Source organism: Ambystoma mexicanum, chromosome 4q, assembly GCF_040938575.1.
Source record: "Ambystoma mexicanum isolate Mex_15411 chromosome 4q, UKY_AmexF1_1, whole genome shotgun sequence".
Lineage (NCBI taxonomy): Eukaryota > Metazoa > Chordata > Amphibia > Caudata > Ambystomatidae > Ambystoma > Ambystoma mexicanum.
In genome coordinates this window covers 435,195,004-435,219,950 of record NC_090928.1, presented here as the reverse complement: position 1 = coordinate 435,219,950, position 24,947 = coordinate 435,195,004, and the positions used below count along the sequence as shown (strand labels likewise).

At 35.3% G+C, this 24,947-nt stretch overlaps 3 non-coding genes across 3 annotated transcripts; all 3 read right to left on the bottom strand.

Annotated features, from left to right (window-relative positions):
• Positions 1-2,552: 2,552 nt before the first annotated feature.
• On the bottom strand, positions 2,553-2,624 carry TRNAC-GCA (transfer RNA cysteine (anticodon GCA)). The gene has a single exon. It is a non-coding gene; the product is annotated as a tRNA-Cys (tRNA).
• Positions 2,625-15,174: 12,550 nt separating this feature from the next.
• On the bottom strand, positions 15,175-15,246 carry TRNAC-GCA (transfer RNA cysteine (anticodon GCA)). The gene has a single exon. It is a non-coding gene; the product is annotated as a tRNA-Cys (tRNA).
• A 7,369-nt stretch (positions 15,247-22,615) lies between these two features.
• TRNAC-GCA (transfer RNA cysteine (anticodon GCA)) lies at positions 22,616-22,687 on the bottom strand. The gene has a single exon. It is a non-coding gene; the product is annotated as a tRNA-Cys (tRNA).
• Between the last annotated feature and the right edge of the window lie 2,260 nt (positions 22,688-24,947).

Genomic DNA, 24,947 nt, shown 5'->3' with positions numbered 1-24,947 from the left:
ATTTATTTAATTAAAAAAATATTTCTACAGGTAATATAGTTGGATAAGGGGGCACCCAGAATTGAACTAGTGACCTCTTGATCTGCAGTGAAATGCTCTATCCCTGAGCTATAACCCCATTTCTGAAATGTTCACCTTTACTTATTCAGTAAAATGTACAAAGTGGAAGCAACATGCAATCACCATCAAAGCAATGCATTTTCAGCCACCAAACCCTCCTTATAAGTATAAAGGGTACAAAAGATGTCCTTTATCTGCCTTGCTAAAATACAGTGAGGTTTCCATTGCAAGAATTCATACATTTCGTATCACATGTAGATCTTGGAACATGGAAAAGAAATCTTTTGTCAAATGCACAAATTCTGCAAAATGTAACTGCTTCACTACTGCAGTTTGTTGATTTTGTGCTAAGAGCATAGTTAAACCCAATTGTTCATTTTTTTTTATATGAAATGATGATATATCCTTTTGTTTCTTACAGTACATTGGGTTGAAAAACATTTTAACAGGATCTATCGACGAGGGTGTATGGTTATGAAACAGGGATTTCTTGAACTGCACTCCTATGCTCTACCACTGAGTTAAACCCTTCAATGCTGAAAGCTGCCCTTTTTTTAAAATGGTGATAGAGTGGGTGACTGTATGGAACTTGTAAAACTAATGACATCAGTGCACTCCTGGTCAGCTGTACAAATTAATACATTTCATTAAGGGCATATTATTGGTTTCCACCACAGTTTTATAACATTCATATGAGCTTCCAATGGACTATTTCAAACTGAAAATATCACCAGTAGAACTTGGGTGAATGTAAAACACAGCTTGTATATGTATATCGGGTGCAAAGGATGTCCTTTATCTGCCTTGGTAAAATACAGTGAGGTTTCCATTGCAAGAATTCATACATTTCGTATCACATGTAGATCTTGGAACATGGAAAAAAAACTTTCGTCAAATGCACAAATTCTGCAAAATGTAACTTTTTCTCTACTGCAGTTTGGTGATTTTGTGCTAAGAGCATAGTAAAACCCAATTGTTCATTGTTTCGTATATGAAATGATGACATATCCTATTGTTTCTTACAGTGCATTGGGTTGAAAAACATTTTAACAGGATCTATTGAAGAAGGTATATGGTTATGAAACAGGGACTTCTTGAACTACACTCCTACGCTCTACCACTGACATAATCCCTTCAATGTTGAAAACTGCCCTTTTTTAAAAAGGTGATAGACTGGGTGACTCTACGGAACTTGTAGAACTAATGACATCAGAGCACTTCTGGTCAGCAGTACAAATTAATACATTTCATTAAGGGCATATTATTGGTTTCCACCACAGTTTTATAACATTCATATGAGCTTCCAATGGACTAGTTCAAACTGATCATATCACCAGTAGAGCTTGGGTGAATGTAAAGCACAGCTTGTATCATATGAAGAAATCCTAAACATCTTAATGGTGTTTACCCTATGTTTCAGGTGATGATCAGGAGTATTTCAAATGTAGAAATGTGTTGCTCATTACATAAAATGCTAAGATTGTAAATGTTTACTTCAATTTATTTAATTAAAAAAATATTTCTACAGGTAAAATAGTTGGATAAGGGGGCACCCAGAATTGAACTAGTGACCTCTTGATCTGCAGTGAAATGCTCTATCCCTGAGCTATAACCCCATTTCTGAAATGTTCACCTTTACTTATTCAGTAATATGTACAAAGTGGAAGCAACATGCAATCACCATCAAAGCAATGCATTTTCAGCCACCAAACCCTCCTTATAAGTATAAGGGGTACAAAAGATGTCCTTTATCTGCCTTGGTAAAATACAGTGAGGTTTCCATTGCAAGAATTCATACATTTCGTATCACATGTAGATCTTGGAACATGGAAAAAAAACTTTCGTCAAATGCACAAATTCTGCAAAACGTAACTGCTTCTCTACTGCAGTTTGTTGATTTTGTGCTAAGAGCATAGTTAAACCCAATTGTTCATTGTTTTTATATGAAATGATGATATATCCTTTTGTTTCTTACAGTACATTGGGTTGAAAAACATTTCAACAGGATCTATTGACCAGGGTGTATGGTTATGAAACAGGGATTTCTTGAAAAGCACTCCCACGCTCTACCACTGACATAAACCCTTGAATGCTGAAAACTGCTCTTTTTTAAAAAGGTGATAGAGTTGGTGACTGTATGGAACTTGTAGAACTAATAACATCAGTGCACTTCTGGTCAGCTGTACAAATTAATACATTTCATTAAGGGCATATTATTGGTTTCCACCACAGTTTTATAACATTCATATGAGCTTCCAATGGACTATTTCCAACTGATAATATCACCAGTAGAACTTGTATGAATGTAAAACACAGCTTGTATCATATGAAGAAATCCTAAACAGTTTCATGGTGTTTATCCTATGTTTCAGGAGATGATCAGGAGTATTTCAAATGTAGAAATGTGTTGCTCATTACATAAAATGCTAAGATTGTAAATGTTTTCTTCAATTTATTTAAAAAAATATTTCTACAGGTAAAACAGTTGAACAAGGGGGCACCCAGATTTGAACTAGGGACCTCTTGATCTGCAGTCAAATGCTCTACCACTGAGCTATACCCCCATTTCTGAAATGTTCGACTTTATTTATTCAGTAATATGTACAAAGTGGAAGCAACATGCAATCACCATCAAAGCAATGCATTTTCAGCCACCAAACCCTCCTTATAAGTATAAGGGGTACAAAAGATGTCCTTTATCTGCCTTGGTAAAATACAGTGAGGTTTCCATTGCAAGAATTCATACATTTCGTATCACATGTAGATCTTGCAACATGGAAAAAAAATCTTTTGTCAAATGCACAAATTCTGCAAAATGTAACTGCTTCTCTACTGCAGTTTGGTGATTTTGTGCTAAGAGCATAGTTAAACCCAATTGTTCATTGTTTTGTATATGAAATGATGATATATCTTATTGGTTCTTACAGTGCATTGGGTTGAAAAACATTTTAACAGGATCTATTGAAGAGGGTATATGGTTATGAAACAGGGACTTCTTGAACTACACTCCTACGCTCTACCACTGACATAAACCCTTCAATGTTGAAAACTGCCCTTTTTTAAAAAGGTGATAGAGTGGGTGACTTTATCGAACTTGTAGAACTAATGATATCAGTGCACTTCTGGTCATCTGTACAAATTAATACATTTCATTAAGGGCATATTATTGGTTTCCACCACAGTTTTATAACATTCATATGAGCTTCCAATGGACTATTTTAAACTGGTCATATCACCAGTAGAACTTGGGTGAATGTAAAACACAGCTTGTATCATATTAAGAAATCCTAAACAGCTTAATGGTGTTTACCCTATGTTTCAGGTGATGATCAGGAGTATTTCAAATGTAGAAATGTGTTGCTCATTATATAAAATGCTAAGATTGTAAATGTTTACTTCAATTTATTTAATTAAAAAAATATTTCTACAGGTAAAACAGTTGGACAAGGGGGCACCCAGATTTGAACTAGGGACTTTTTGATCTGCAGTGAAATGCTCTAACCCTGAGCTATACACCCATTTTTGAAATGTTCACCTTTATTTATTCAGTAATATGTACAAAGTGGAAGCAACATGCAATCACCATCAAAGCAATGCATTTTCAGCCACCAAACCTTCCTTATAAGTATATGGGGTGCGAAGGATGTCCTTTATCTGCCTTGGTAAAATACAGTGAGGTTTCCATTGCAAGAATTCCTACATTTCGTATCACATGTAGATCTTGGAACATGGAAAAAAAATCTTTTGTCAAATGCACAAATTCTGCAAAATGTAACTGCTTCTCTACTGCAGTTTGTTGATTTTGTGCTAAGAGCACAGTTAAACCCAATTGTTCATTGTTTTGTATATGAAATGATGATATATCCTATTGTTTCTTACAGTGCATTGGGTTGAAAAATATTTTAACACGATCTATTGAAGAGGGTATATGGTTATGAAACAGGAACTTCTTGAAAAGCACTCCCACGCTCTACCACTGACATAAACCCTTGAATGCTGAAAACTGCCCTTTTTTAAAAAGGTGATAGAGTTGGTGACTGTATGGAACTTGTAGAACTAATAACATCAGTGCACTTCTGGTCAGCTGTACAAATTAATACATTTCATTAAGGGCATATTATTGGTTTCCACCACAGTTTTATAACATTAATATGAGCTTCCAATGGACTATTTCAAACTAATCATATCACCAGTAGAACTTGGGTGAATGTAAAACACAGCTTGTATCATACGAAGAAATCCTAAACAGCTTAACGGTGTTTACCCTATGTTTCAGGTGATGATCAGGAGTATTTCAAATGTAGAAATGTGTTGCTCATTACATAACATGCTAAGATTGTAAATGTTTACTTCAATGTATTTAATTAAAAAAATATTTCTACAGGTAAAACAGTTGGACAAGGGGGCACCCAGATTTGAACTAGGGACCTTTTGATCTGCAGTGAAATGCTCTACCCCTGAGCTATACCCCCATTTCTGAAATGTTCACCTTTATTTATTCAGTAATATGTACAAAGTGGAAGCAACATGCAATCACCATCAAAGCAATGCATTTTCAGCCACCAAACCCTCCTTATAAGTATAAGGGGTACAAAAGATGTCCTTTATCTGCCTTGGTAAAATACAGTGAGGTTTCCATTGCAAGAATTCATACATTTTGTATCACATGTAGATCTTGGAACATGGAAAAAAAATCTTTTGTCAAATGCACAAATTCTGCAAAATGTAACTGCTTCTCTACTGCAGTTTGGTGATTTTGTGCTAAGAGCATAGTTAAACCCAATTGTTCATTGTTTTGTATATGAAATGATGATATATCTTATTGGTTCTTACAGTGCATTGGGTTGAAAAACATTTTAACAGGATCTATTGAAGAGGGTATATGGTTATGAAACAGGGACTTCTTGAACTACACTCCTACGCTCTACCACTGACATAAACCCTTCAATGTTGAAAACTGCCCTTTTTTAAAAAGGTGATAGACTGGGTGACTCTACGGAACTTGTAGAACTAATGACATCAGAGCACTTCTGGTCAGCAGTACAAATTAATACATTTCATTAAGGGCATATTATTGGTTTCCACCACAGTTTTATAACATTCATATGAGCTTCCAATGGACTAGTTCAAACTGATCATATCACCAGTAGAACCTGGGTGAATGTAAAGCACAGCTTGTATAATATGAAGAAATCCTAAACATCTTAATGGTGTTTGCCCTATGTTTCAGGTGATGATCAGGAGTATTTCAAATGTAGAAATATGTTGCTCATTACATAAAATGCTAAGATTGTAAATGTTTATAATTTATTTAATTAAAAAAATATTTCTACAGGTAAAACAGTTGAACAAGGGGGCACCCAGATTTGAACTACGGACTTCTTGATCTGCAGTCAAATGCTCTACCACTGAGCTATACCCCCATTTCTGAAATGTTCACCTTTATTTATTCAGTAATATGTACAAAGTGGAAGCAACATGCAATCACCATCAAAGCAATGCATTTTCAGCCACCAAACCCTCCTTATAAGTATAAGGGGTACAAAAGATGTCGTTTATCTGCCTAGGTAAAATACAGTGAGGTTTCCATTGCAAGAATTAATACATTTCGTATCACATGTAGATCTTGGAACATGGAAAAAAAACGTTTGTCAAATGCACAAATTCTGCAAAACGTAACTGCTTCTCTACTGCAGTTTGTTGATTTTGTGCTAAGAGCATAGTTAAACCCAATTGTTCATTGCTTTTTATATGAAATGATGATATATCTTATTGTTTCTTACAGTGCATTGGGTTGAAAAACATTTTAACAGGATCTATTGAAGAGGGTATATGGTTATGAAACAGGGACTTCTTGAACTGAACTCCTACGCTCTACCACTGACATAAACCCTTCAATGTTGAAAACTGCCCTTTTTTAAAAAGGTGATAGACTGGGTGACTCTACGGAACTTGTAGAACTAATGACATCAGAGCACTTCTGGTCAGCAGTACAAATTAATACATTTAATTAAGGGCATATTATTGGTTTCCACCACAGTTTTATAACATTCATATGAGCTTCCAATGGACTATTTCAAACTGATAATATCACCAGTAGAACTTGGGTGAATGTAAAACACAGCTTGTATCATATGAAGAAATCCTAAACAGTTTCATGGTGTTTACCCTATGTTTCAGGAGTATTTCAAATGTAGAGATGTGTTGCTCATTACATAAAATGCTAAGATTGGAAATGTTTTCTTCAATTTATTTAAAAAAATATTTCTACAGGTAAAACAGTTGAACAAGGGAGCACCCAGATTTGAAATAGGGACCTCTTGATCTGCAGGCAAATGCTCTACCACGGAGCTATACCCCCAGTTCTGAAAAGTTCACTTTTATTAATTCAGTAATATGTACAAAGTGCAAGCAACATGCAATCACCATCAAAGCAATGCATTTTCAGCCACCAAACCTTCCTTATAAGTATATGGGGTGCGAAGGATGTCCTTTATCTGCCTTGGTAAAATACAGTGAGGTTTCCATTGCAAGAATTCATACATTTCGTATCACATGTAGATCTTGGAACATGGAAAAAAAATCTTTTGTCAAATGCACAAATTCTGCAAAATGTAACTGCTTCTCTACTGCAGTTTGTTGATTTTGTGCTAAGAGCATAGTTAAACCCAATTGTTCATTGTTTTGTATATGAAATGATGATATATCCTATTGTTTCTTACAGTGCATTGGGTTGAAAAACATTTTAACAGGATCTATTGAAGAGGGTATATGGTTATGAAACAGGGACTTCTTGAACTACACTCCTACGCTCTACCACTGACATAAACCCTTCAATGTTGAAAACTGCCCTTTTTTAAAAAGGTGATAGAGTGGGTGACTCTATGGAACTTGTAGAACTAATGACATCAGTGCACTTCTGGTCAGCTGTACAAATCAATACATTTCATTAAGGGCATATTATTGGTTTCCACCACAGTTTTATAACATTCGTATGAGCTTCCAATGGACTATTTTAAACTGGTCATATCACCAGTAGAACTTGGGTGAATGTAAAACACAGCTTGTATCATATGAAGAAATCCTAAACAGCTTAATGGTGTTTACCCTATGTTTCAGGTGATGATCAGGAGTATTTCAAATGTGCTGCTCATTACATAAAATGCTCAGATTGTAAATGTTTACTTCAATTTATTTAATTAAAAAATATTTCTACAGGTAAAACAGTTGAACAAGGGGGGCACCCAGATTTGAACTAGGGACCTCTTGATCGGCAGTTAAATGCTCTACAACTGAGCTACACAGCCAGTTCCGAAAATTTCACCTTTATTTATTCAGTAATATGTACAAAGTGGAAGCAACATGCAATCACCATCAAAGCAATGCATTTTCAGCCACCAAACCCTCCTTATAAGTATATGGGGTGCGAAGGATGTCCTTTATCTGCCTTGGTAAAATACAGTGAGGTTTCCATTGCAAGAATTCATACATTTCGTATCACATGTAGATCTTAAAACATGGAAAAAAAATCTTTTGTCAAATGCACAAATTCTGCAAAATGTAACTGCTTCTTTACTGCAGTTTGTTGATGTTGTGCTAAGAGCATAGTTAAACCCAATTGTTCATTGTTTTGTATATGAAATGATGATATATCCTATTGTTTCTTACAGTGCATTGGGTTGAAAAACATTTTAACAGGATCTATTGAAGAGGGTATATGGTTATGAAACAGGGACTTCTTGAACTACACTCCTACGCTCTACCACTGACATAAACCCTTCAATGTTGAAAACTGCCCTTTTTTAAAAAGGTGATAGAGTGGGTGAATCTATGGAACTTGTAGAACTAATGACATCAGTGCACTTCTGGTCAGCTGTACAAATCAATACATTTCATTAAGGGCATATTATTGGTTTCCACCACAGTTTTATAACATTCGTATGAGCTTCCAATGGACTATTTTAAACTGGTCATATCACCAGTAGAACTTGGGTGAATGTAAAACACAGCTTGTATCATATGAAGAAATCCTAAACAGCTTAATGGTGTTTACCCTATGTTTCAGGTGATGATCAGGAGTATTTCAAATGTAGAAATGTGTTGCTCATTACATAAAATGCTCAGATTGTAAATGTTTACTTCAATTTATTTAATTAAAAAATATTTCTACAGGTAAAACAGTTGGACAAGGGAGCACCCAGATTTGAACTAGGGACTTTTGAGCTGCAGTGAAATGCTCTACCCCTGAGCTATACCCCCATTTCTGAACTGTTCACCTTTATTTATTCAGTAATATGTACAAAGTGGAAGCAACATGCAATCACCATCAAAGCAATGCATTTTCAGCCACCAACCTTCCTTATAAGTATATGGGGTGCGAAGGATGTCCTTTATCTGCCTTGGTAAAATACAGTGAGGTTTCCATTGCAAGAATTCATACATTTCGTATCGCATGTAGATCTTGGAACATGGAAAAAAAATCTTTTGTCAAATGCACAAATTCTGCAAAATGTAACTGCTTCTCTACTGCAGTTTGTTGATTTTGTGCTAAGAGCATAGTTTAACCCAATTGTTCATTGTTTTGTATATGAAATGATGATATATCCTATTGTTTCTTACAGTGCATTGGGTTGAAAAACATTTTAACAGGATCTATTGAAGAGGGTATATGGTTATGAAACAGGGACTTCTTGAACTACACTCCTACGCTCTACCACTGACATAATCCCTTCAATGTTGAAAACTGCCCTTTTTTAAAAAGGTGATAGACTGGGTGACTCTACGGAACTTGTAGAACTAATGACATCAGAGCACTTCTGGTCAGCAGTACAAATTAATACATTTCATTAAGGGCATATTATTGGTTTCCACCACAGTTTTATAACATTCATATGAGCTTCCAATGGACTAGTTCAAACTGATCATATCACCAGTAGAACTTGGGCGAATGTAAAGCACAGCTTGTATCATATGAAGAAATCCTAAACATCTTAATGGTGTTTACCCTATGTTTCAGGTGATGATCAGGAGTATTTCAAATGTAGAAATGTGTTGCTCATTACATAAAATGCTAAGATCGTAAATGTTTACTTCAATTTATTTAATTAAAAAAATATTTCTACAGGTAATATAGTTGGATAAGGGGGCACCCAGAATTGAACTAGTGACCTCTTGATCTGCAGTGAAATGCTCTATCCCTGAGCTATAACCCCATTTCTGAAATGTTCACCTTTACTTATTCAGTAAAATGTACAAAGTGGAAGCAACATGCAATCACCATCAAAGCAATGCATTTTCAGCCACCAAACCCTCCTTATAAGTATAAAGGGTACAAAAGATGTCCTTTATCTGCCTTGCTAAAATACAGTGAGGTTTCCATTGCAAGAATTCATACATTTCGTATCACATGTAGATCTTGGAACATGGAAAAAAAATCTTTTGTCAAATGCACAAATTCTGCAAAATGTAACTGCTTCACTACTGCAGTTTGTTGATTTTGTGCTAAGAGCATAGTTAAACCCAATTGTTCATTTTTTTTATATGAAATGATGATATATCCTTTTGTTTCTTACAGTACATTGGGTTGAAAAACATTTTAACAGGATCTATCGACGAGGGTGTATGGTTATGAAACAGGGATTTCTTGAACTGCACTCCTATGCTCTACCACTGAGTTAAACCCTTGAATGCTGAAAGCTGCCCTTTTTTTAAAATGGTGATAGAGTGGGTGACTGTATGGAACTTGTAAAACTAATGACATCAGTGCACTCCTGGTCAGCTGTACAAATTAATACATTTCATTAAGGGCATATTATTGGTTTCCACCACAGTTTTATAACATTCATATGAGCTTCCAATGGACTATTTCAAACTGAAAATATCACCAGTAGAACTTGGGTGAATGTAAAACACAGCTTGTATATGTATATCGGGTGCAAAGGATGTCCTTTATCTGCCTTGGTAAAATACAGTGAGGTTTCCATTGCAAGAATTCATACATTTCGTATCACATGTAGATCTTGGAACATGGAAAAAAAACTTTCGTCAAATGCACAAATTCTGCAAAATGTAACTGTTTCTCTACTGCAGTTTGGTGATTTTGTCCTAAGAGCATAGTAAAACCCAATTGTTCATTGTTTCGTATATGAAATGATGACATATCCTATTGATTCTTACAGTGCATTGGGTTGAAAAACATTTTAACAGGATCTATTGAAGAGGGTATATGGTTATGAAACAGGGACTTCTTGAACTACACTCCTACGCTCTACCACTGACATAATCCCTTCAATGTTGAAAACTGCCCTTTTTTAAAAAGGTGATAGACTGGGTGACTCTACGGAACTTGTAGAACTAATGACATCAGAGCACTTCTGGTCAGCAGTACAAATTAATACATTTCATTAAGGGCATATTATTGGTTTCCACCACAGTTTTATAACATTCATATGAGCTTCCAATGGACTAGTTCAAACTGATCATATCACCAGTAGAGCTTGGGTGAATGTAAAGCACAGCTTGTATCATATGAAGAAATCCTAAACATCTTAATGGTGTTTACCCTATGTTTCAGGTGATGATCAGGAGTATTTCAAATGTAGAAATGTGTTGCTCATTACATAAAATGCTAAGATTGTAAATGTTTACTTCAATTTATTTAATTAAAAAAATATTTCTACAGGTAAAATAGTTGGATAAGGGGGCACCCAGAATTGAACTAGTGACCTCTTGATCTGCAGTGAAATGCTCTATCCCTGAGCTATAACCCCATTTCTGAAATGTTCACCTTTACTTATTCAGTAATATGTACAAAGTGGAAGCAACATGCAATCACCATCAAAGCAATGCATTTTCAGCCACCAAACCCTCCTTATAAGTATAAGGGGTACAAAAGATGTCCTTTATCTGCCTTGGTAAAATACAGTGAGGTTTCCATTGCAAGAATTCATACATTTCGTATCACATGTAGATCTTGGAACATGGAAAAAAAAACTTTCGTCAAATGCACAAATTCTGCAAAACGTAACTGCTTCTCTACTGCAGTTTGTTGATTTTGTGCTAAGAGCATAGTTAAACCCAATTGTTCATTGTTTTTATATGAAATGATGATATATCCTTTTGTTTCTTACAGTACATTGGGTTGAAAAACATTTCAACAGGATCTATTGACGAGGGTGTATGGTTATGAAACAGGGATTTCTTGAAAAGCACTCCCACGCTCTACCACTGACATAAACCCTTGAATGCTGAAAACTGCTCTTTTTTAAAAAGGTGATAGAGTTGGTGACTGTATGGAACTTGTAGAACTAATAACATCAGTGCACTTCTGGTCAGCTGTACAAATTAATACATTTCATTAAGGGCATATTATTGGTTTCCACCACAGTTTTATAACATTCATATGAGCTTCCAATGGACTATTTCCAACTGATAATATCACCAGTAGAACTTGTATGAATGTAAAACACAGCTTGTATCATATGAAGAAATCCTAAACAGTTTCATGGTGTTTACCCTATGTTTCAGGAGATGATCAGGAGTATTTCAAATGTAGAAATGTGTTGCTCATTACATAAAATGCTAAGATTGTAAATGTTTTCTTCAATTTATTTAAAAAAATATTTCTACAGGTAAAACAGTTGAACAAGGGGGCACCCAGATTTGAACTAGGGACCTCTGGATCTGCAGTCAAATGCTCTACCACTGAGCTATACCCCCATTTCTGAAATGTTCGACTTTATTTATTCAGTAATATGTACAAAGTGGAAGCAACATGCAATCACCATCAAAGCAATGCATTTTCAGCCACCAAACCCTCCTTATAAGTATAAGGGGTACAAAAGATGTCCTTTATCTGCCTTGGTAAAATACAGTGAGGTTTCCATTGCAAGAATTCATACATTTCGTATCACATGTAGATCTTGGAACATGGAAAAAAAATCTTTTGTCAAATGCACAAATTCTGCAAAATGTAACTGCTTCTCTACTGCAGTTTGTTGATGTTGTGCTAAGAGCATAGTTAAACCCGTTGTTCATTGTTTTGTATATGAAATGATGATATATCCTATTGTTTCTTACAGTGCATTGGGTTGAAAAACATTTTAACAGGATCTATTGAAGAGGGTATATGGTTATGAAATAGGGACTTCTTGAACTACACTCCTACGCTCTACTACTGACATAAACCATTCAATGTTGAAAACTGTCCTTTTTTAAAAAGGTGATAGAGTGGGTGACTGTATGGAACTTGTAGAACTAATGACATCAGTGCACTTCTGGTCATCTGTACAAATTAATACATTTCATTAAGGGCATATTATTGGTTTCCACCACAGTTTTATAACATTCATATGAGCTTCCAATGGACTATTTCAAACTGAAAATATCACCAGTAGAACTTGGGTGAATGTAAAACACAGCTTGTATATGTATATCAGGTGCAAAGGATGTCCTTTATCTGCCTTGGTAAAATACAGTGAGGTTTCCATTGCAAGAATTCATACATTTCGTATCACATGTAGATCTTGGAACATGGAAAAAAAATCTTTTGTCAAATGCACAAATTCTGCAAAATGTAACTGCTTCTCTACTGCAGTTTGTTGATGTTGTGCTAAGAGCATAGTTAAACCCAATTGTTCATTGTTTTGTATATGAAATGATGATATATCCTATTGTTTCTTACAGTGCATTGTGTTGAAAAACATTTTAACAGGATCTATTGAAGAGGGTATATGGTTATGAAACAGGGACTTCTTGAACTACACCCCTACGCTCTACCACTGACATAAACTAAACCCTTCAATGTTGAAAACTGCCCTTTTTTAAAAAGGTGATAGAGTGGGTGACTTTATCGAACTTGTAGAACTAATGATATCAGTGCACTTCTGGTCATCTGTACAAATTAATACATTTCATTAAGGGCATATTATTGGTTTCCACCACAGTTTTATAACATTCATATGAGCTTCCAATGGACTATTTTAAACTGGTCATATCACCAGTAGAACTTGGGTGAATGTAAAACACAGCTTGTATCATATTAAGAAATCCTAAACAGCTTAATGGTGTTTACCCTATGTTTCAGGTGATGATCAGGAGTATTTCAAATGTAGAAATGTGTTGCTCATTATATAAAATGCTAAGATTGTAAATGTTTACTTCAATTTATTTAATTAAAAAAATATTTCTACAGGTAAAACAGTTGGACAAGGGGGCACCCAGATTTGAACTAGGGACTTTTTGATCTGCAGTGAAATGCTCTAACCCTGAGCTATACACCCATTTTTGAAATGTTCACCTTTATTTATTCAGTAATATGTACAAAGTGGAAGCAACATGCAATCACCATCAAAGCAATGCATTTTCAGCCACCAAACCTTCCTTATAAGTATATGGGGTGCGAAGGATGTCCTTTATCTGCCTTGGTAAAATACAGTGAGGTTTCCATTGCAAGAATTCCTACATTTCGTATCACATGTAGATCTTGGAACATGGACACAAAATCTTTTGTCAAATGCACAAATTCTGCAAAATGTAACTGCTTCTCTACTGCAGTTTGTTGATTTTGTGCCAAGAGCACAGTTAAACCCAATTGTTCATTGTTTTGTATATGAAATGATGATATATCCTATTGTTTCTTACAGTGCATTGGGTTGAAAAATATTTTAACACGATCTATTGAAGAGGGTATATGGTTATGAAACAGGAACTTCTTGAAAAGCACTCCCACGCTCTACCACTGACATAAACCCTTGAATGCTGAAAACTGCCCTTTTTTAAAAAGGTGATAGAGTTGGTGACTGTATGGAACTTGTAGAACTAATAACATCAGTGCACTTCTGGTCAGCTGTACAAATTAATACATTTCATTAAGGGCATATTATTGGTTTCCACCACAGTTTTATAACATTCATATGAGCTTCCAATGGACTATTTCAAACTAATCATATCACCAGTAGAACTTGGGTGAATGTAAAACACAGCTTGTATCATACGAAGAAATCCTAAACAGCTTAACGGTGTTTACCCTATGTTTCAGGTGATGATCAGGAGTATTTCAAATGTAGAAATGTGTTGCTCATTACATAACATGCTAAGATTGTAAATGTTTACTTCAATGTATTTAATTAAAAAAATATTTCTACAGGTAAAACAGTTGGACAAGGGGGCACCCAGATTTGAACTAGGGACCTTTTGATCTGCAGTGAAATGCTCTACCCCTGAGCTATACCCCCATTTCTGAAATGTTCACCTTTATTTATTCAGTAATATGTACAAAGTGGAAGCAACATGCAATCACCATCAAAGCAATGCATTTTCAGCCACCAAACCCTCCTTATAAGTATAAGGGGTACAAAAGATGTCCTTTATCTGCCTTGGTAAAATACAGTGAGGTTTCCATTGCAAGAATTCATACATTTTGTATCACATGTAGATCTTGGAACATGGAAAAAAAACTTTTGTCAAATGCACAAATTCTGCAAAATGTAACTGCTTCTCTACTGCAGTTTGGTGATTTTGTGCTAAGAGCATAGTTAAACCCAATTGTTCATTGTTTTGTATATGAAATGATGATATATCTTATTGGTTCTTACAGTGCATTGGGTTGAAAAACATTTTAACAGGATCTATTGAAGAGGGTATATGGTTATGAAACAGGGACTTCTTGAACTACACTCCTACGCTCTACCACTGACATAAACCCTTCAATGTTGAAAACTGCCCTTTTTTAAAAAGGTGATAGAGTGGGTGACTCAATGGAAATTGTAGAACTAATGACATCAGTGCACTTCTGGTCAGCTGTACAAATTAATACATTTCATTAAGGGCATATTACTGGTTTCCCCCACAGTTTTATAACATTCATATGAGCTTCCAATGGACTAATTCAAACTGATAATATCACCAATAGAGCTTGGGTGAATGTAATACACAGCTTGTATCATACGAAGAAGTCCGAAACAGCTTAATGGTGTTTACCATGTGTTTCAGGAGATGATCAGGAGTATTTCAAATGTAGAAATGTGTTGCTCATTACATAATTGCTGATATTGTAAATGTTTTCTTCAATTTATTTAATTAAAAATATATTTCTACAATTAAAACAGATGGACAAGGGGGCACCCAGATTTGAACTAGGGACCTCTTGATCTGCAGTCAAATGCTCTACCAATGAGCTATACCCCCAGTTTTGAAATGTTCACCTTTATTTATTCAGTAATATGTACAAAGTGCAAGCAACATGCAATCACCATCAAAGCAATGCATTTTCAGCCACCAAACCCTCCTTATAAGTATATGGGGTGCAAAGGATGTCCTTTATCTGCCCTGGTAAAATACAGTGAGGTTTCCATTGCAAGAAGTCATACATTTCGTATCACATGCAGATCTGGGAACATGGAAAAAAATCTTTTGTCAAATGCACAAATTCTGCAAAATGTAACTGCTTCTCTACTGCAGTTTGTTGATTTTGTGCTGAGAGCATAGTTAAACCGAATTGTTCATTGTTTTGTATATGAAATGATGATATTTCCTATTGCTTCTTACAGTGCATTGGGTTGAAAAACATTTTAACAGGATCTATTGAAGAGGGTATATGGTTATGAAACAGGGACTTCTTGAACTACACTCCCACGCTCTACCACTGACATAAACCCTTGAATGCTGAAAACTGCCCTTTTTTAAAAAGGTGATAGAGTGGGTGACTTTATGGAACTTGTAGAACTAATGACATCAGTGCACTTCTGGTCAGCTGTACAAATTAATACATTTCATTAAGGGCATATTATTGGTTTCCACCACAGTTTTATATCACCAATAGGGATTGGTTTGTTGATTTTGTTTAGTTTGTTGATTTTGTGCTAAGAGCATAGTTAAACCCAATTGTTCATTGTTTTTTATATGAAATTATGATATATCCTATTGTTTCTTACAGTGCATTGGGTTGAAAAATATTTTAACAGGATCTATTGAAGAGGGTATATGGTTATGAAACAGGGACTTCTTGAACTGCACTCCTACCCTCTACCACTGACATAAACCCTTGAATGCTGAAAACTGTTCTTTTTTAAAAAGGTGATAGAGTGGTTGACTGGATGGAACTTGTAGATCTAATGACATCAGTGCACTTCTGGTCAGCTGTACAAATTAATACATTTCATTAAGGGCATATTATTGGTTTCCACCACAGTTTTCTAACATTCATATGCGCTTCCAATGGACTATTTCAAACTGACAATATCACCAGTAGAACTTGGGTGAATGTAATACACAGCTTGTATCTTATGAGGAAATCCTAAACAGCTTAATGGTGTTTACCCTATGTTTCAGGAGATGATCAGGAGTATTTCGAAATGTAGAAATGTATTGCTCATTACATAAAATGCTAAGATTGTAAATGTTTTCTTCAATTTATTTAATTAAAAAAATATTTCAACAGGTAAAACAGTTGGACAAGCGGGCACACAGATTTGAACTAGGGACCTCTTGATCTGCAGTTAAATGCTCGACCATCGAGCTATACCCGCAGTTCTAAAATGTTCACCTTTATTAATTCAGTAATATGTACAAAGTGGAAGCAACATGCAATCACCATCAAAGCAATGCATTTCCAGCCACCAAACCCTCCTTATAAATATAAGGGGTACAAAAAATGTCCTTTATCTGCCTTTGTAAAATACAGTGAGGTTTCCAGTGCAAGAATTCATACATTTCGTATCACATGTAGATCTTGGTCCAGGAAAAAAAAACTTTTGTCAAATGCACAAATTCTGCAAAACGTAACTGCTTTTCTACTGCAGTTTGTTGATTTTGTGCCAAGAGCATAGTTAAACCCAATTGTTCATTGTTTTTATATGAAATGATGATATATCCTATTGTTTCTTACAGTTCATTGGGTTGAAAAACATTTTAACAGGATCTATTGAAGAGGGTATATAGTTATGAAAGAGGGACTTCTTGAACTGCACTCCAACGCTCTACCACTGAGTTATACCCTTGAATGCTGAAGACAGCCCTTTTTTAAAAAGGTGATAGAGTGGGTGACTGTATGGAACTTGTAGAACTAATGACATCAGTGCACTTCTGGTCAGCTGTACAAATTAATACATTTCATTAAGGGCATATTACTGGTTTCCACCACAGTTTTATAACATTCATATGCGCTTCCAATGGACTATTTCAAACTGATAATATCACCAGTAGAACTTGGGTGAATGTAATACACAGCTTGTATCATACGAAGAATTCCGAATCAGCTTAATGGTGTTTACCCTATGTTTCCAGAGATGATCAGGAGTATTTCAAATGAAGAAATGTGTTGCTCATTACATAAAATGCTAAGATTGTAAATGTTTTCTTCAATTTATTTAATTAAAAAAATATTTCTACAGGTAAAACAGTTGGACAAGGGGGCACCCAGATTTTAACTTGGGACCTCTTGATCTGCAATCAAATGCTCGACCACTGAGCTATACCCCATATTCTGAAATGTGTACCTTTATTTATTCAGTAATATGTACAAAGTGGAAGCAACATGCAATCACCATCAAAGCAATGCATTTTCAGCCACCAAACCCTCCTTATAAGTATAAGGGGTACAAAAGATGTCCTTTATCTGCCTTTGTAAAATACAGTGAGATTTCCAGTGCAAGAATTCATACATTTCGCATCACATGTAGATCTTGGAACATGGAAAAAAAACTTTTGTCAAATGCACAAATTCTGCAAAACGAAACTGCTTCTCTACTGCAGTTTGTTGATTTTGTGCTAAGAGCATAGTTAAACCCAATTATTCATTGTTTTTTATATGAAATGATGATATATCCTATTGTTTCTTACAGTGCATTGGGTTGAAAAACATTTTAACAGGATCTATTGAAGAGGGTATATGGTTATGAAACAGGGACTTCTTGAACTGCACTCCTACCCTCTACCACTGACATAAACCATTGAATGCTGAAAACTGCTCTTTTTTAAAAAAAGGTGATAGAGTGGGTGACTGTATGGAACTTGTAGAACTAATGACATCAGTGCACTTCTGGTCAGCTGTACAAATTAATTCATTTCATTAAGGGCATATTATTGGTTTCCACCACAGTTTTATAACATTCATATGCGCTTCCAATGGACTATTTCAAGCTGATAATATCACCAGTAGAACTTGGGTGAATGTAATACACAGCTTGTATCATACGAAGAAATCCGAAACAGCTTAATGGTGTTTACCCTATGTTTCCGGAGATGATCAGGAGTATTTCAAATGTAGAAATGTGTTGCTCATTACATAAAATGCTAAGATTGTAAATGTTTTCTTCAATTTATTTAATTAATTAAAAAAATATTTCTACAGGTAAAACAGTTGGAGAAGGGGGCACCCAGAATTGAACTAGGGACCTTTTGATCTACAGTCAAATGCTCTACCACTGAGCTATACCTGTACTTCTAAAATGTTCACCTTTATTAATTCAGTAATATGTACAAAGTGCAAGCAACATGCAATCACCATCAACGCAATGCATTTTCAGCCACCAAACCCTCCTTATAAGTATATGGGGTGCGAAGGATGTCCTTTATCTGCCTTGGTAAAATACAGTGAGGTTTCCATTGCAAGAATTCATACATTTCGTATCACATGTAGATCTTGGAACATGGAAAAATAACTTTTGTCAAATGCACAAATTCTGCAAAACGTAACTGCTTCTCTACTGCAGTTTGTTGATTTTGTGCTAAGAGCATAGTTAAACCCAATTGTTCATTGTTTTTTATACAAAATGATATATCCTATTGTTTCTTACAGTGCATTGGGTTGAAAAACATTTTAACAGGATCTATTGAAGAGGGTATATGGTTATGAAACAGGGACTTCTTGAACTACACTCAAACGCTCTACCACTGACATAAACCCTTGAATGCTGAAAACTGCCCTTTTTTAAAAAGGTGATAGAGTGGGTGACTTTATGGAACTTGTAGAACTAATGACATCAGTGCACTTCTGGTCAGCTGTACAAATTAATAAATTTCATTAAGGGCATATTATTGGTTTCCACCACAGTTTTATATCACCAATAGGGATTGGTTTGTTGATTTTGTTTAGTTTGTTGATTTTGTGCTAAGAGCATAGTTAAACCCAATTGTTCATTGTTTTTTATATGAAATGATGATATATCCTATTGTTTCTTACAGTGCATTGGGTTGAAAAATATTTTAACAGGATCTATTGAAGAGGGTATATGGTTATGAAACAGGGACTTCTTGAACTGCACTCCTACCCTCTACCACTGACATAAACCCTTGAATGCTGAAAACTGCTCTTTTTTAAAAAGGTGATAGAGTGGGTGACTGTATGGAACTTGTAGAACTAATGACATCAGTGCACTTCTGGTCAGCTGTACAAATTAATACATTTCATTAAGCGCATATTATTGGTTTCCACCACAGTTTTATAACATTCATATGAGCTTCCAATGGACTATTTCAAACTGATAATATCACCAGTAGAACTTGGGTAATGTAATACACAGCGTGTATCATACTAAGAATTCCGAAACAGCTTAATGGTGTTTACCCTATGTTTCCGGGGACGATCAGGAGTATTTCAAATGTAGAAATGTGTTGCTCATTACATAAAATGCTAAGATTGTAAATGTTTTCTTCAATTTATTTAATTAAAAAAATATTTCTACAGGTAAAACCGTTGGACAAGAGGGCACCCAGATTTGAACTAGTGATCTCTTGATCTGCAGTCAAATTCTCTACCACTGAGCTATACCCCCAGTTCTGAAATGTTCACCTTTATTTATTCAGTAATATGTACAAAGTGGAAGCAACATGCAATCACCATCAAAGCAATGCATTTTCAGCCACCAAACCCTCCTTATAAGTATAAGGGGTACAAAAGATGTCCTTTATCTGCCTTCTTAAAATACAGTGAGTTTTCCAGTGCAAGAATTCATACATTTCGTATCACATGTAGATCTTGGAACATGGAAAAAAAAACTTTTGTCAAATGCACAAATTCTGCAAAACGTAACTGCTTCTCTACTGCAGTTTGTTGATTTTGTGCTAAGAGCATAGTTAAACCCAATTGTTCATTGTTTTTTACACGAAATGATGATATATCCTATTGTGTCTTACAGTGCATTGGGTTGAAAAACATTTTAACAGGATCTATTGAAGAGGGTATATGGTTATGAAACAGGGACTTCTTCAACTGCACTCCTACACTCTACCACTGACATAAACCCTTGAATGCTGAAAACTGCCCTTTTTAAAAAAAAGTGATAGAGTGGGTGACTGTATGGAACCTGTAGAACTAATGACATCAGTGCACTTCTGGGCAGCTGTACAAATTAATACATTTCATTAAGGGCATATTATTGGTTTCTACCACAGTTTTATAACATTCATATGAGCTTCCAATGGACTATTTCAAACTGATAATATCACCAGTAGAACTTGGGTGAATGTAATACACAGCTTGTATCATACGAAGAAATCCAAAATAGCTTAATGGTGTTTACACTATGTTTCAGGAGATGATCAGGAGTATTTCAAATGTAGAAATGTGTTGCTCATTACATACAATGCTAAGATTGTAAATGTTTTCTTCAATTTATGTAAAACAATATTTCTACAGGTACAACAGTTGGACCAGGGGGCACCCAGATTTGAATTAGGGACCTCTTGATCTGCAGTCAAATGCTCTACCACTGAGCTATACCCCCAATTCGATAATGTTCACCTTTATTTATTCAGTAATATGTACAAAGTGGAAGCAACATGCAATCACCATCAAAGCAATGCATTTTCAGCCACCAAACCCTCCTTATAAGTATAAGGGGTGCGAAGGATGTCCTTTATCTGCCTTGGTAAAATACAGTGAGGTTTCCATTTCAAGAATTCATACATTTCGTATCACATGTAGATCTTGGAAGATGGAAAAAAAACTTTTGTCAAATGCACAAATTCTGCAAAACGTAACTGCTTCTCTACTGCAGTTTGTTGATTTTGTGCTAAGAGCATAGTTAAACCCAATTGTTCATTGTTTTTCATATGAAATGATGATATATCCTATTGTTTCTTACAGTGCATTGGGTTGAAAAACATTTTAACAGGATCTATTGAAGAGGGTAGATGGTTATGAAACAGGGACTTCTTGAACTGCATTCCTACGCTCTACCACTGACATAAACCCTTGAATGCTGAAAACTGCCCTTTTTTGAAAAGGTGATAGAGTGGGTGACTGTATGGAACTTGTAGAACTAATGACATCAGTACACTTCTGGTCAGCTGGACAAATTAATACATTTCATTAAGGGCATATTATTGGTTTCCACCACAGTTTTATAACGTTCATATGAGCTTCCAATGGACTATTTCAAACTGATCATATCACCAGTAGAACTTGGGTGAATGTAAAACACAGCTTGTATCATACGAAGAAATCCAAAATAGCTTAATGGTGTTTACCCTATGTTTCAGGAGATGATCAGGAGTATTTAAATTTGTAGAAATGTGTTGCTCATTACATAATATGCTAAGATTGTAAATGTTTTCTTCAATTTATTTAATTAAAAAAATATTTCTACAGGTAAAACAGTTGGACAAGGGGGCACCCAGATTTGAACTAGGGACCTATTAATCTGCAGTCAAATGCTCTACCACTGAACTATACCCCCAGTTCTGAAATGTTCTCCTTCATTAATTCAGTAATATGTACAAAGTGGAAGCAACATGCAATCACCATCAAAGCAATGCATTTTCAGCCACCAAACCCTCCTTACAACTATAAGGGATACACAAGATGTCCTTTATCTGCCTTGGTAAAATACAGTGAGGTTTCCATTGCAAGAATTCATACATTTCGTATCACATGTAGATCTTGGAACATGGAAAAAAAACGTTTGTCAAATGCACAAATTCTGCAAAACGTAACTGCTTCTCTACTGCAGTTTGTTGATTTTGTGCTAAGAGCATAGTTAAACCCAATTGTTCATTGTTTTTTATATGAAATGATGATATATCCTATTGTGTCTTACTGTGCATTGGGTTGAAAAATATTTTAACAGGATCTATTGAAGAGGGTATATGGTTATGAAACAGGGACTTCTTGAACTGCACTCCTACCCTCTACCACTAACATAAACCCTTGAATGCTGAAAACTGCTCTTTTTTAAAAAGGTGATACAGTGGGTGACCGAATGGAACTTGTAGAACTAATGACATCAGTGCACTTCTGGTCAGCTGTACAAATTAATACATTTCATTAAGGGCATATTATTGGTTTCTGCCACAGTTTTATAACATTCATATGAGCTTCCAATGGACTATTTCAAACTGATAATATCACCAGTAGAAATTGGGTGAATGTAATACACAGCTTGTATCATACAAAGAAATCCGAAACAGCTTAATGGTGTTTACACTATGTTTCAGGAGATGTTCAGGAGTATTTCAAATGTAGAAATATGTTGCTCATTACATAAAATGCTACGATTGTAAATGTTTTCTTCAATTTATTTAAAAAGATATTTCTACAGGTACAACATTTGGACCAGGGGGACACCCAGATTTGAACTAGGAACCTCTTGAACTGCAGTCAAATGCTCTACCACTGAGCTATACCCCCAGTTCTAAAATGTTCACCTTTATTAATTCAGTAGTATGTACAAAGTGCAAGCAACATGCAATCACCATCAAAGCAAAGCATTTTCAGCCACCAAACCCTCCTTATAGGTATATGGGGTGCGAAGGATGTCCTTTATCTGCCTTGGTAAAATACAGTGAGGTTTCCATTGCAAGAATTCATACATTGCGTATCACATGTAGATCTTGGAACATGGAAAAAAACTTTTGTCAAATGCACAAATTCTGCAAAACGTAACTGCTTCTCTACTGCAGTTTGTTGATTTTGTGCTAAGAGCATAGTTAAACCCAATTGTTCATTGTTTTTTATATGAAATGATTATATATCCTATTGTTTCTTACAGTGCATTGGGTTGAAAAACATTTTAACAGGATCTATTGAAGAGGATATATGGTTATGAATCAGGGACTTCTTGAACTGCATTTCTACGCTCTACCACTGAGTTAAACCCTTGAATGCTGAAAACTGCCCTTTTTTAAAAAGGTGACAGAGTGGGTGACTGTATGGAACTTGTAGAACTAATGACATCAGTGCACTTCTGGTCAGCTGGACAAATTAATACATTTCATTAAGGGCATATTATTGGTTTCCACCACAGTCTTATAACGTTCATATGAGCTTCCAATGGACTATTTCAAACTGATAATATCACCAGTAGAACTTGGGTGAATGTAATACACAGCTTGTATCATACGAAGAAATCCGAAACAGCTTAATGGTGTTTACACTATGTTTCAGGAGATGATCAGGAGTATTTCAAATGTAGAAATGTGTTGCTCATTACATAAAATGCTAAGATTGTAAATGTTTTTTCAATTTATTTAAAACAATATTTCTACAGGTACAATAGTTGGACCAGTGGGCACCCAGATTTGAATTAGGGACCTCTTGATCTGCAGTCAAATGCTCTACCACTGAGCTATACCCCCAATTCGATGATGTTCACCTTTATTTATTCAGTAATATGTACAAAGCGGAAGCAACATGCAATCACCATCAAAGCAATGCATTTTCAGCCACCAAACCCTCCTTATAAGTATAAGGGGTGCGAAGGATGTCCTTTATCTGCCTTGGTAAAATACAGTGAGTTTTCCATTTCAAGAATTCATACATTTCGTATCACATGTAGATCTTGGAACATGGAAAAAAAACTTTTGTCAAATTCACAAATTCTGCAAAACGTAACTGCTTCTCTACTGCAGTTTGTTGATTTTGTGCTAAGAGCATAGTTAAACCCAATTGTTCATTGTTTTTTATATGAAATGATGATATATCCTATTGTTTCTTACAGTGCATTGGGTTGAAAAACATTTTAACAGGATCTATTGAAGAGGGTAGATGGTTATGAAACAGGGACTTCTTGAGCTGCATTCCTACGCTCTACCACTGAGTTAAACCCTTGAATGCTGAAAACTGCCCTTTTTTAAAAAGGTGATAGAGTGGGTGACTGTATGGAACTTGTAGAACTAATGACATCAGTACACTTCTGGTCAGCTGGACAAATTAATACATTTCATTAAGGGCATATTATTGGTTTCCACCACAGTTTTATAACGTTCATATGAGCTTCCAATGGACTATTTCAAACTGATAATATCACCAGTAGAACTTGGGTGAATGTAAAACACAGCTTGTATCATATGAAGAAATCCTAAACAGCTTAATGGTGTTTACCCTATGTTTCAGGAGATGATCAGGAGTATTTCATATGTAGAAATGTGTTGCTCATTACATAAAATGCTAAGATTGTAAATGTTTTGTTCAATTTATTTAAAAAAATATTTCTACAGGTACAACAGTTGGACAAGGGGACACCCAAATTTGAACTAGGGACCTATTGATCTGCAGTCAAATGCTCTACCACTGAACTATACCCCCAGTTCTGAAACACTCTCCTTTATTAATTCAGTAATATGTACAAAGTGGAAGCAACATGCAATCACCATCAAAGCAATGCATTTTCAGCCACCAAACCTTCCTTATACCTATAAGGGTTACACAAGATGTCCTTTATCTGCCTTGGTAAAATACAGTGAGGTTTCCATTGCAAGAATTCATACATTTCGTATCACATGTAGATCTTGGAACATGGAAAAAAAACGTTTGTCAAATGCACAAATTCTGCAAAACGTAACTGCTTCTCTACTGCAGTTTGTTGATTTTGTGCTAAGAGCATAGTTAAACCCAATTGTTCATTGTTTTTTATATGAAATGATTATATATTATATTGTTTCTTACAGTG